This window comes from Anser brachyrhynchus (assembly GCF_964034855.1).
Source record: "Anser brachyrhynchus genome assembly, chromosome: 3".
Classification (NCBI taxonomy): Eukaryota; Metazoa; Chordata; class Aves; order Anseriformes; family Anatidae; genus Anser; species Anser brachyrhynchus.
Window position 1 is genome coordinate 98,443,412 of NC_137696.1, and position 10,400 is coordinate 98,453,811.

The 10,400-nt window shown below is 43.1% G+C and overlaps 1 protein-coding gene across 2 annotated transcripts in view; it reads right to left on the minus strand.

Annotated features, from left to right (window-relative positions):
• The window catches only part of PHF3 (PHD finger protein 3), a 50,087-nt gene extending 43,488 nt beyond the window's left edge, over positions 1-6,599 (minus strand). The window contains exon 1 of one of the 2 annotated variants that reach the window (XM_080584099.1): positions 6,391-6,599. The gene's annotated coding sequence lies outside the window, so the exon portion shown is untranslated. The remainder of the gene's footprint in view (positions 1-6,390) is intronic. The other variant, XM_080584098.1, reaches the window with a different exon arrangement.
• Positions 6,600-10,400: the final 3,801 nt, after the last annotated feature.

Genomic DNA, 10,400 nt, shown 5'->3' on the forward strand with positions numbered 1-10,400 from the left:
ATTCTCCCATCTGGCAGTCCAGAAGGAAACAGTGGTCAGGTATATCACTGCAGAGCACGAAGTCTTTACGGTATCTACACACTAACCATGATGAAAACAGTGTAATGCACAACATCCTACTGACTGAACAGTCAGCAAGAAGGAAAAATGAGGACAAATCAGGTGCCTTTACTTACATAGGTAACAGCCTTACAGGAGGAAGTATGTTATATTTGAATACTCCCTACAAGAAAATACAGACTTGTTTGTTATTAAGCAGTGCATCTGTGTGTGTACCATGCCAACTAGCATCTATAGCAGCCCATATTCTTCTCCCCGTTCATAAAATAATATCCAAACTTGGCAACAAACAAAGTAGCAGGCTGTAACTGAGGAAGTGCTGTGCCCTTTTAAATAGTCTCTTCTATTAACCTTAGGCAATATAGCTACAACAATCTGATACTACACAGGATAAACTACAAGAGCTGGAGTAGCCCAGAGTAGGAAAATAATTGCAAATGCCACAATCCAGTACTTCAAAACAGCCTCCTGTAATGACCGTGTTTTTTTCATATTAGCATCATGCAAGCATGTGAGTCATAGGCACAGGACAAACTGATGGCAAACCTCGCCAGCGACATCGCAGATATAACACTCACAAATTACTGGAAGAATTTTTTTGTGCCTAACATTAAATATAAGGGGCATGGGGGGTAGGGAGCTTTGAATATACTTACAGTAATCTTTCTCAAGAGGGTTTTGTTTGTTTGTTTGTATAGGAGGGGAACCTTTATGTAATGCCTGTTACCAAAGCAGCACTATCCACTTCATGAAGAGCAGCTGCAAGTAACAAAAGCTCCGGCAGAACTGCAGCCCTTCATACATAGCGAGGCTGCTGACAGAATTAACCTCTCTTCAACAATGTGATTGGGGGGGGGGGGGGCGGGGGGGAATACCTACAGTTTTGCAAGACCACCACACAGCCATCCAGAACACCAAATGCATTATTACAAAATAACTCAAAACACACATGTAATGGCCTCAGCCATCTTCAGTTAATCACAGAATCATTAAGGTTGGAAGAGACCTCCAAGATCATCTGGTCCAACCATCCCCCTACCACCAATGTCACCCACTAAACCATGTCCCTAAGCACCACGTCCAACCTTTCCTTAAACACCCCCAGGGACGGTGACTCCACCACCTCCCTGGGCAACGCATTCCAATGCCTGACTGCTCTTTCTGAGAAGAAATGTCTCCTCATTTCCAACCTGAACCTCCCCTGGCCCAACCTGAGGCCATTCCCTCTAGCCCTACCACTAGTCACCTGTGAGAAGAGGCTGACCCCCAGCTCCCCACACCTTCCTTTCAGGTAGTTGCAGAGGGCAATAAGGTCTCCCTCGAGCCTCCTCTTCTCCAGACTAAACAACCCCAGTTCCCTCAGCCGCTCCTCATAGGACTTGCTCCAGGCCCTTCACCAGCTTCGTAGCCCTTCTCTCGACACGCTCCAGGGCCTCGATGTCCTTCTTGTAGTGAGGGGCCCAAAACTGAACACAGTACTCGAGGTACAGCCTTGACATCTACCTAGTTATTAGAGAGAACTGGAAAAAAGTTGTTGTAAAGTTTGCTTCTGAAGCATGATTCTATGATCAAGTTCTATCCAAATTTTGTATCAAAAGATCCCTGTAGGTTATAACCAGTGAGGTTTCACATAAAAATCCGGCCATCACAAAACCTAGTAAGTTTAAAAAAATTGATGTTCTACAATTGTTAAAAGCTAGAGGGGCATCCGAGTAAAGTACTTGGGATGAAAGTTTTGCTTTACTTGGTTCAAGAACCTGATGTTCAATTCCTTGCATACCTTGTACCATACCAAGTTCAGAAGAAGTACTTTAGCATTACTAGATCAGCACAAGGCATAGGAACCACAGGGACTGACAATGAAAGGCAGACATACCTCTTGCTAGACAACAGATTTTTTAAAAGTGATTGCTACAAAAAATTACTTTCCCTCTTCCCTCCTCCACACAGGAAAGGAGTTATATTTAAAATATAAGCATATAAAATATAAATTCCTGTATTTCTAATGACTTGTTTAAAAGAAGTCTAGCTTATGAAAAATCCTCAGAGGTTATGCTTCAAAAAAAATACAGTACTTCCACAGAAAGTTAACAATATTTTCATATTATATTTATTCCTTCAAGTAGTACTATTAAGAACACCGGTCAGAAAAGTATACAAAAGGAACAGAGCTGTTTGGATAAATAGCTTCTTAGATATCAAAACAAACGTAAAAAGCTGGCAGTGCACTGCCACAGAGAAACCCAACAGCACGTACTGACAAAAACACAACTGCATTTTAGTACAATAGTACAACTGACAAAAGCAGCTTTCCAGCAAACCAGAGGGAAATTGCACCTTAATTGACATGAAATTAGCTGACTACACACACAATTAAAGGAATCCCTTTTCTGCGTGCTTTGGTAAATACTGTAACTAAAAGAGCATTCAGCATACCCAACGTCTGCCTCAGCTCACCAGAGCTGGGATGCCAGCACACCCCAGGAACCCCATGTCCCAAGAGCTACAACCCGACATCCATCCACCAGCACTGCTCCAAGTACTGGCACTGCCCACAGGCAGCATTACTGCCATCGTCACTGCCATCCTCCTGCCCTCCTTGCACGTGGAACCGTAACAGGTACACTCACAAACGCCTGACTGAAAGTTAATGAGGTTGCCATGTGTCTGTGCTTAAGTGTTGGCAGCTGTACTTGGTCTGACAACTTCTACGGGTATTACAGCTCCAAAAGCCACAGCCAAGACCCAGGCTCTCTGTAGTAACGGAGGTTCTAGCCAACGGAGCTCACGGCCTCAACACACCACGGGATAAAAAAGGAAACACCACTACTACACAATACACCGGCGGCACAGTCAGCGACAATGCTGGCCCTTTGCTACACTCACACCAATGCACCTTCTCCTCTGGTTCACACAGTTTGAAATCCCATCACCTAGGGCAGTCATCAAGGAATAAATGAACTGACAAAACATCTCTGACAGGACAATCAATTCTGATTTACGAGCATCTGAACTGTGATATAACCACGGAAATGTATTCAGAACTGTTAAAGAAAACGTTAGTGTCCTTTCTAAAAGAAAAAATATACAAAGCTTGGATGGAATATGGCTTCCTGAGCTTTGGCCTTTGAGAATAATTAAATTTGGTCTCTTTCTAGTTCACCAGCCGCTCAAACAGGACACCGAAGACCTGCCTAACAGCAACATGTAACCAAAATAATGTATTTGTAACAACGATATTGCTGCATTGCAGGTACACTGACAAAGATATACACCAAAAACGTCAACCCATAAGTATCTATGTACCCACCTCTGTTCCTTAAATTCCCTATTATTTTAGCCCCTCATTTAAAACTGCCTATCTAACTCTTAATGGCTCTCGTTGTCCTCCTCTTACCCTAAAGTCTTCAGACACCAACTGACCCAAATCTTACCACCCTGTTACTAAAATCTCAGTAGTCTTGACATATCAAGCAATAAGCACACCCCAAAATCTATAATCTGAAGATTCATGCTGCACCCCTCGCTGACACACAGCAGATCCCCTACTCTTTGCTACCAGATTATTTGATGGAAGGTCAGACAGCTCAAGATTTTTCATTATTGAACTTTGCTATCCGAAAGAATTACGTTCTACTACCAGAACTGCAACTCATTTCACTGAGCAGGAAGAAAAAGTACATTTCAAACAAAGGATTAAATTAGAAGACAAAGAAATGCGGAAGAGACAGAGATAAACCTTTTCCTAATCATACAAGATCAAATTATATCACACAAAATCAGATCTTTTGCACAGAAAAACCTTTCCTCAAAAACATGTTTCTCGTTCTCCCTCTACAGCTAGAAGAGGCACAAAAAAACTGCACTAGAAGTTGAAGTTGTGTTCTGTCACAAAAAATGACTTTACACTGTGATATCCTTCAAATTTATTTCATGAAGTAGACTGCTTTCCTATACTGGACCATCCCATCAGTGAATCCCCAAAAAGTTAATAATAATCAAAGATTACACCTCTCTGTATCATTCAGAGAGTACACATCTCTCCATATGCCTCTAGAATTTGTAAGCTCACTAAGAAGAGACATTTCCCTGAAAAGAAAAAGCTAATGACAGATTATTTTTCCATGACTACTGCTATGTTCTTCAACTCTTTTCCACCCTCACATTGCTCAATAATTGTTTTAGGAATTTTCAGCATGGTCATTATATAAACATTAAGCTTTGTAATAGGTTACATCGATTATTTGTCAGTAGTCCCAGAGAGAATAATTTCATTTGTAACACTTGTTGAATTTTTCAGTACCTCTCTGATAATGATTAATTTGGAAACACATATTAGAATTAGTTTTTTCAAAACCAGTTAGATGCTTAATTGTGAAGCTTTGTGAGGTCTTCCACAGAAACGTAACATCTGCCATGTACACATATTGATACCATTCAGGTGCATGCCACAAGCAGTCCATACTTTTCATTTTGCTCTTATATAATGAACACTCACATCCAGTTTACTGGACTTTGGCATTTCTACTTCATAATGCTACCTTTAAAAAAAAAAAACATTCCCTTACCCATCAACATTTCTGACACAATAGGCAAGACAATGAAAGATTACTATTTTCTACAAATAAATTCTCTTCCCTTAACATTTTTAAGACTTGGATTCAACAGTATTTAGGTTCCCCAGGAAAAACTAAAATTACAGAAAATGTGAAGAAAATTAAAGAATTACAGACTCATTAAACTAACAGCTAAAATAATTCCATACAGCATACACATGCTCAGCTCTTTGCACACGAGTAGCATTTAAGCCATGAGATAGAGCCAAGCTCTAAAAAGTTTCTAAGAAGAGGTCACGGAAGTATGGTAGATAATCACAAGTTTTTTGAGCTTTTGCTTTCTTAGACACACCTTAACAACTGCTTCCACACTGTGATAACTATACTGGATTAGATATAGACAGCATGGTTTGTACTTAGATGCCCTTCCATCCAGCTACGTAAAATTCGTGAGGATTTGCAAATGTAACATGGCCGTATAAAACAAATGGCCAAATAGCTAAAAATGATGGTTGAAACAAAAAATCTAGGTGTTTAGGACTCCATACTCATATGTCTAACCTTTAAATCAGAACCAAAGTTAGAAGTAGCAGCTTTGTGATGAAGCAAAAAGAGAGCTGACCACAGCTTTGTTGTGAGCTGTACACTAAGCGTGAAAACCAAAGTTAAATTATTCTAAGAAATCTTAAAATCCTGGATTTCAAGATCTCCCGTGCAGAATATTTCCCAAACCTTACCAGATGAATTTACTAAGCACAACAAATTGTAAATTGGGGTTGTCAGAGAGAAGCCATGTTTACAACCCTCGCACATAACCCTACAGTATTTCCCCAGTTTAGCAATACGAGCATCAACTTTTACAACAGCAAGCGTACAGAACTTACTTAACAGATTAACAGCCCCATAAAGGACAACACCACAACTATAATTTGTTTGCTACACTTGTCACCCCATGTCCCTGCGTTCCCAACCTTCATGCTCCATTCTGCACGCCATTTCCGTAGGTCACCCTACAATAAATAAAGTGCTCTTCTGCCAACCTCTTGTGCCATGGCCGTAACGTACCCCCACTTTACAGAAAGCACACTTGTTGTTACATGAGCGGTGGCTCTTCTGAAGCCTAATAGGCATTAATTATTTAAATTCCAGTAGCAAGGAGGAAGCGTGGACAGACCGCCCCAGAAAGCCCATGTCACCCAAGGGCGGGATGGCAGTGCCACCAGGCCTCCCCTGGCTCCCCCAGCCTCTTGTGCCATGCCTCCCGCAGCGGGTACCCTACACAAGAGTTAACCACAGAACCCGTTGACGATGCGAAGTGTGAGGGACGGGAGGAGGAGCCCCACGCAGGCCAGGCCAATAGCAGGGTAACAGCTGGCTCCGAATCGCCGTTTGCTCCCCAGCCTTCGGGGCTGCTGCGGCCCGGGGCCGGCCGGGCGGAGCTGGGAGGCCGGGACGGAGCCCTGGGGAGGCTGGCGCGGAGCTCAGGCCTCGGCCGCGGCCTGCGCAAGGTCAGCGGGGTGCGTGCGGCTGTGCGAGGGGACCCGGCCCGGCCCCCGAGCCACGGCCCGGCCCCGCGGCCCGCTGCGGCCTCAAGGCCCGAGCCGCGGCGCCGGGCCCCGCTAGGCCCGGCCAGGCCAGGCCTCAGCCCCGGCCCCTCCAGGCGCTGCCCTGCCCTGCCCTGCCCAGCCGCAGCGGGCCCGGCCGTGCTGCGGAGGCCGCGCGAGGCCCAGCGCCCCCGGCCCCCCTCGCCCGCGCCCCGCCGGCGGTGACTCACCCCGCTCCGCGCCGCGCCGCGCCGCCCGCCGACGAAGGGCCGCGGAGGCCGCGCCGAAAGGGAAGGCAGGGCTCGCGGGAGCGCGCACCGGCTTCCCCCGGCCCCGCTGCCCGCGCCCCCGCTGCCCGCTCCCGGCTCCGGCTCCTCCGCCTGGCGCCGCCGGCCGCGTGCCCGCTCCCCCCGTAGGCGCGCCCCCGCCGGGCCCGCCGCTCACGTGACCGCGCTGTTTACCGGGAGGCGGGCGCGGCGCCGCGCAGGCGCCCGGCCCCGTCAGGGCCCCGCCGCTCGGGGTGCTGGGTCCCGGCCCCCGCCCGCAGCACCCCCGGCGGGGCTGGGGCCGAGACAACGGGGCACGGCCCGGTGGTGGCCCACGGAGAGCTACGGGGCTCCGTTGGGGGCCGGACGGGGCGAGCCGGGCGCGCCGCCTGTGGTAGGGTGGTGGTGGTCAGGGGTGCTCGGATCTTGGTGGTCCTGGTTCCTCAGATCACAGAATCACAGAATCGTCTAGGTTGGAAGAGACCTCCAAGATCAACTAGCCCAACCTCTGACCTAACACTAACAAGTCCTCCACTAAACTGTATCGCTAAGCTCTACATCTAAACGTCTTTTAAAGACCTCCAGGGATGGCGACTCAACCGCTTCCCTGGGCAGCCCGTTCCTTGGGAGGCTCTCATGCTGCCCCTCAGCACGCACATTTCTTCCCTGCGGCCTTGTTTTCGGGTAACTTTGTCCCCTCACACCATGTCTATGACATGTTCACGCAAATTCCCACCACAGCGGCTTTTATCAGGTCATCAGAGCCTGAAGTAATCCAGTCTCCACATAATGTCACCCAGGAAAAGGGCTGTTCTGCTGGTTTGCATTGTAACATTACATACATTTTTCTCCTTCAGCCTGATGATGAACAGTATCTGCAATCCTGACACTTTGTTCCACATACCATGTTTCAAATTGAATACCCCCCCACCCCAAAAAAATTGAGTATGAGTTTTAAAATAATAGATATCGTGAATGGCAATATATTAAACACTGTCTTTGCATATTAGTCTTAAAACCAGAATTATATTCAGGATGACAACGTATTAACACTGTCTTTGCATATTCCTCATTTTGCAGTGCAGTGCAAGCAACATCAGGACAAAATAAAAAGGCGAGGAAGTTGAAATGGGTTGGTTTTCCTTTGTTCCTTTTCTCAGTTCTGAGTCTTTGAAATGCAAGTTCTTTTGTGGTTCTATAAAGGCTGAAATGCAGTAAATATTTATCTCACTACCATCACATTGAGAGAGGGGGCTTTAAACCTAAAGCACTGCAATACACTTCATGTTTTCAGCCACTGCACAGACTAGTTGCAACAAGACAAAAACTTTTGTTGCAGACCACAGTTTTTAACCCAAACTTTTTTCTCTCTGTCCTTAAATCACCTTTATGCAAATCACCACAAGTTTGGTTTTTATCCTCTTTTATTTCTTTTCCTCTGCTTTTCCAGTTTTGAATATTCTCTCTCCAAGGCGGGCATCTCTTAAAAAGATTGCCTTCTTATGATGGCATAAAACTGAACTACTGAGTTGATGGTGCTCATTTCTCCAAAGGCTTTCAACAAGGTGCTAAGCCTCTGATATTTTCTTGAGATTATACTAAGAAATGAAATTACTGTCTGAAGTGAAATTAAGTTTATCACATTTGCGTCCGAACATATCGCATAGATTTTCCAGCATTCAAGCCTTCTGCCACAAGCACCAGGCAAAGGATTGCTAGTAATCTGGTTGTTGATCATTACCTTATTCAGTTCTTTCTTTACGCTTTCAAAAGGCACCTAACTCCTGTGGCTCATCTCAGTGTAAGAGAGTTCATATACTTCTCTGTGTGATGACCCACAGCATGCCAGTCCCTTTAGAATCATAGTGGCCTGTCATATATAGCGAATTGCTCACCTGTACCCCCTATGTTGTGGTTTTATTTAACATCAAAAAATAAAGGAAAAAAAATTAAACCACTACAAAGGAAAATGTAATAGGTATTGCAGACAAGTTTGTATACAATGACATCGGATCAGCTACACACAACTACAGCTACACCATCTGCTATCTTTCTTAGCGATGTTTTTATCGTGTCATCCCATTACACGAGATAGTTGGTAATATTCCAGATCTTGCAAGTTGTTTCCATTGGAAAGCAACCTATTTATTTTCAGAAAACAGTCTACTACTGCCCTAAACACAAGAGAAAGCAGCAGCAGAAGGCAGTTTCTTTGCCAATAGTTCCAAGTCTCTTTACAGCCATAACTCTTTCCAAGAGGTTCCTGAACGATTTTCCTTATAGCCTTCTCTTGCCTTCCATGTATTTTTTTTCAGTAAACAATACCTTTGCAAATATGGTATACACAGTCAAATTTCTTACTGGAATTAAACATGGTTTGCTTTTGAGTGTTAATTACTGCTCCATTTGTAGAAATGTTGAAAGGTGCTGGTGCTGGTGCTACATACGCTTAACTGGATAAAGAAGTTAGTGGATGTGGTTGCAAACTAACAAGTTTCTCCCATGCTCAAGGAAAATATCCACTGTCAAAAGCCAAGATACAGTACAGCAGTAGCAGTAGGCCAATAACTGTTTAAACAAACTCTCACAATAACTTTTTTTTTTTTGTCTAGGCATATTTATTTGAATTTTCTCAAAGATATTTGATTTAAATTATTTTAAAGCCCAAGTGTTGCACTAATTTTGTAACCTACATAACTTCTTAGAATGTTATGCAAAGCAGAATTAGACTTCTGAAAGAAATTTAAATACTAGAGCAGCAGTTGTATTAATCTTCCAATTTTACAACACTAAACGAGCTTATTTTTTATGGTAGTATCCATATTCTGAAAAGTCATACATATTACATTTGCACCTCCTAATAATTATATAACAGCCTTTTATACTGCATTTGCCGTGATTTTTTCCCAATGTCAACAGCAAAGTATCTGTTCAAATTATCTAGGATTGGCCGGTATCAATAGTTTGGGAAGCTCCATGGTTAGTTCATTCGAAAGCTATTAGCTGTATATTTTCCCCAACTAGTATCCTTAACAAAATTTAAAATTTAAAATAAGAACTTTCACTGTTTGTTTGTTTGTTTTTTCCAAAGGCAGAACAATAATAGCCAGTAACGTCCTGACATTTTCAAGTCCTATACTGAAAATGCACATCTTTTTATTAAGAATATTTACATTTTAGAAAATTTTATTTTTTAATAAATAGATTTTGACACTATTTTTCCTCATTACCCACCCTTCCAATTTGTGCAGATTGTTGGATTAAACATGTCATACTTTGGAAAGCAGAAAATCATTCAGTTCCATGGAAAAAAAGGTAAAAGGAACTGTTTTATTTAAAAATAACAATACAACTTAGTGAGCTAGGGTGAGGTTCTGAAGAAAAGGATGTTTAGTCATTGATTATATGACTACGGGTAGGTTTTTGTGGGGATATGAAATATACAGATAATACAAGCTATTTATTACAACCTACTCAGTTGAATACTTAAATAATTGAATTAAAGACTGAAAGACATTTCATCCCAGAAGATGAGATTGAGTTGCAGTTATTGGCAGAGATTGGTGTATGCCAGGAAAAAAAAAAAGCCTTGAATGAAAACAGACTACAACAGCTCACATAAAACTGACTTAATTCACAAACAAGTTTGGGCAGTTGCCTATGGAATTGCTGCTCGAGTTACTAATACTCTAAGTACCTGATATTTCACTCCAGTGTCTGTTTACCTTAATTGTAATGTTCTGTGAAGATGATCATTTGGTACTAAATGGTAGTAAAAACAATGCATTTTGACTAAGTGCTTGTTTTATGATATTTTTTTTCCCTGTATATTCATAAAGAGAGATCTGAGAGAGCATAAATTACTTTTTTTAATAAGTACAACTTTATTCAGATGAGTAACTGTTCATATGTATATTCATTTAACTTAAAACATATACATTGTAGTGTGTACATATATCTTGCATTAAAAATTC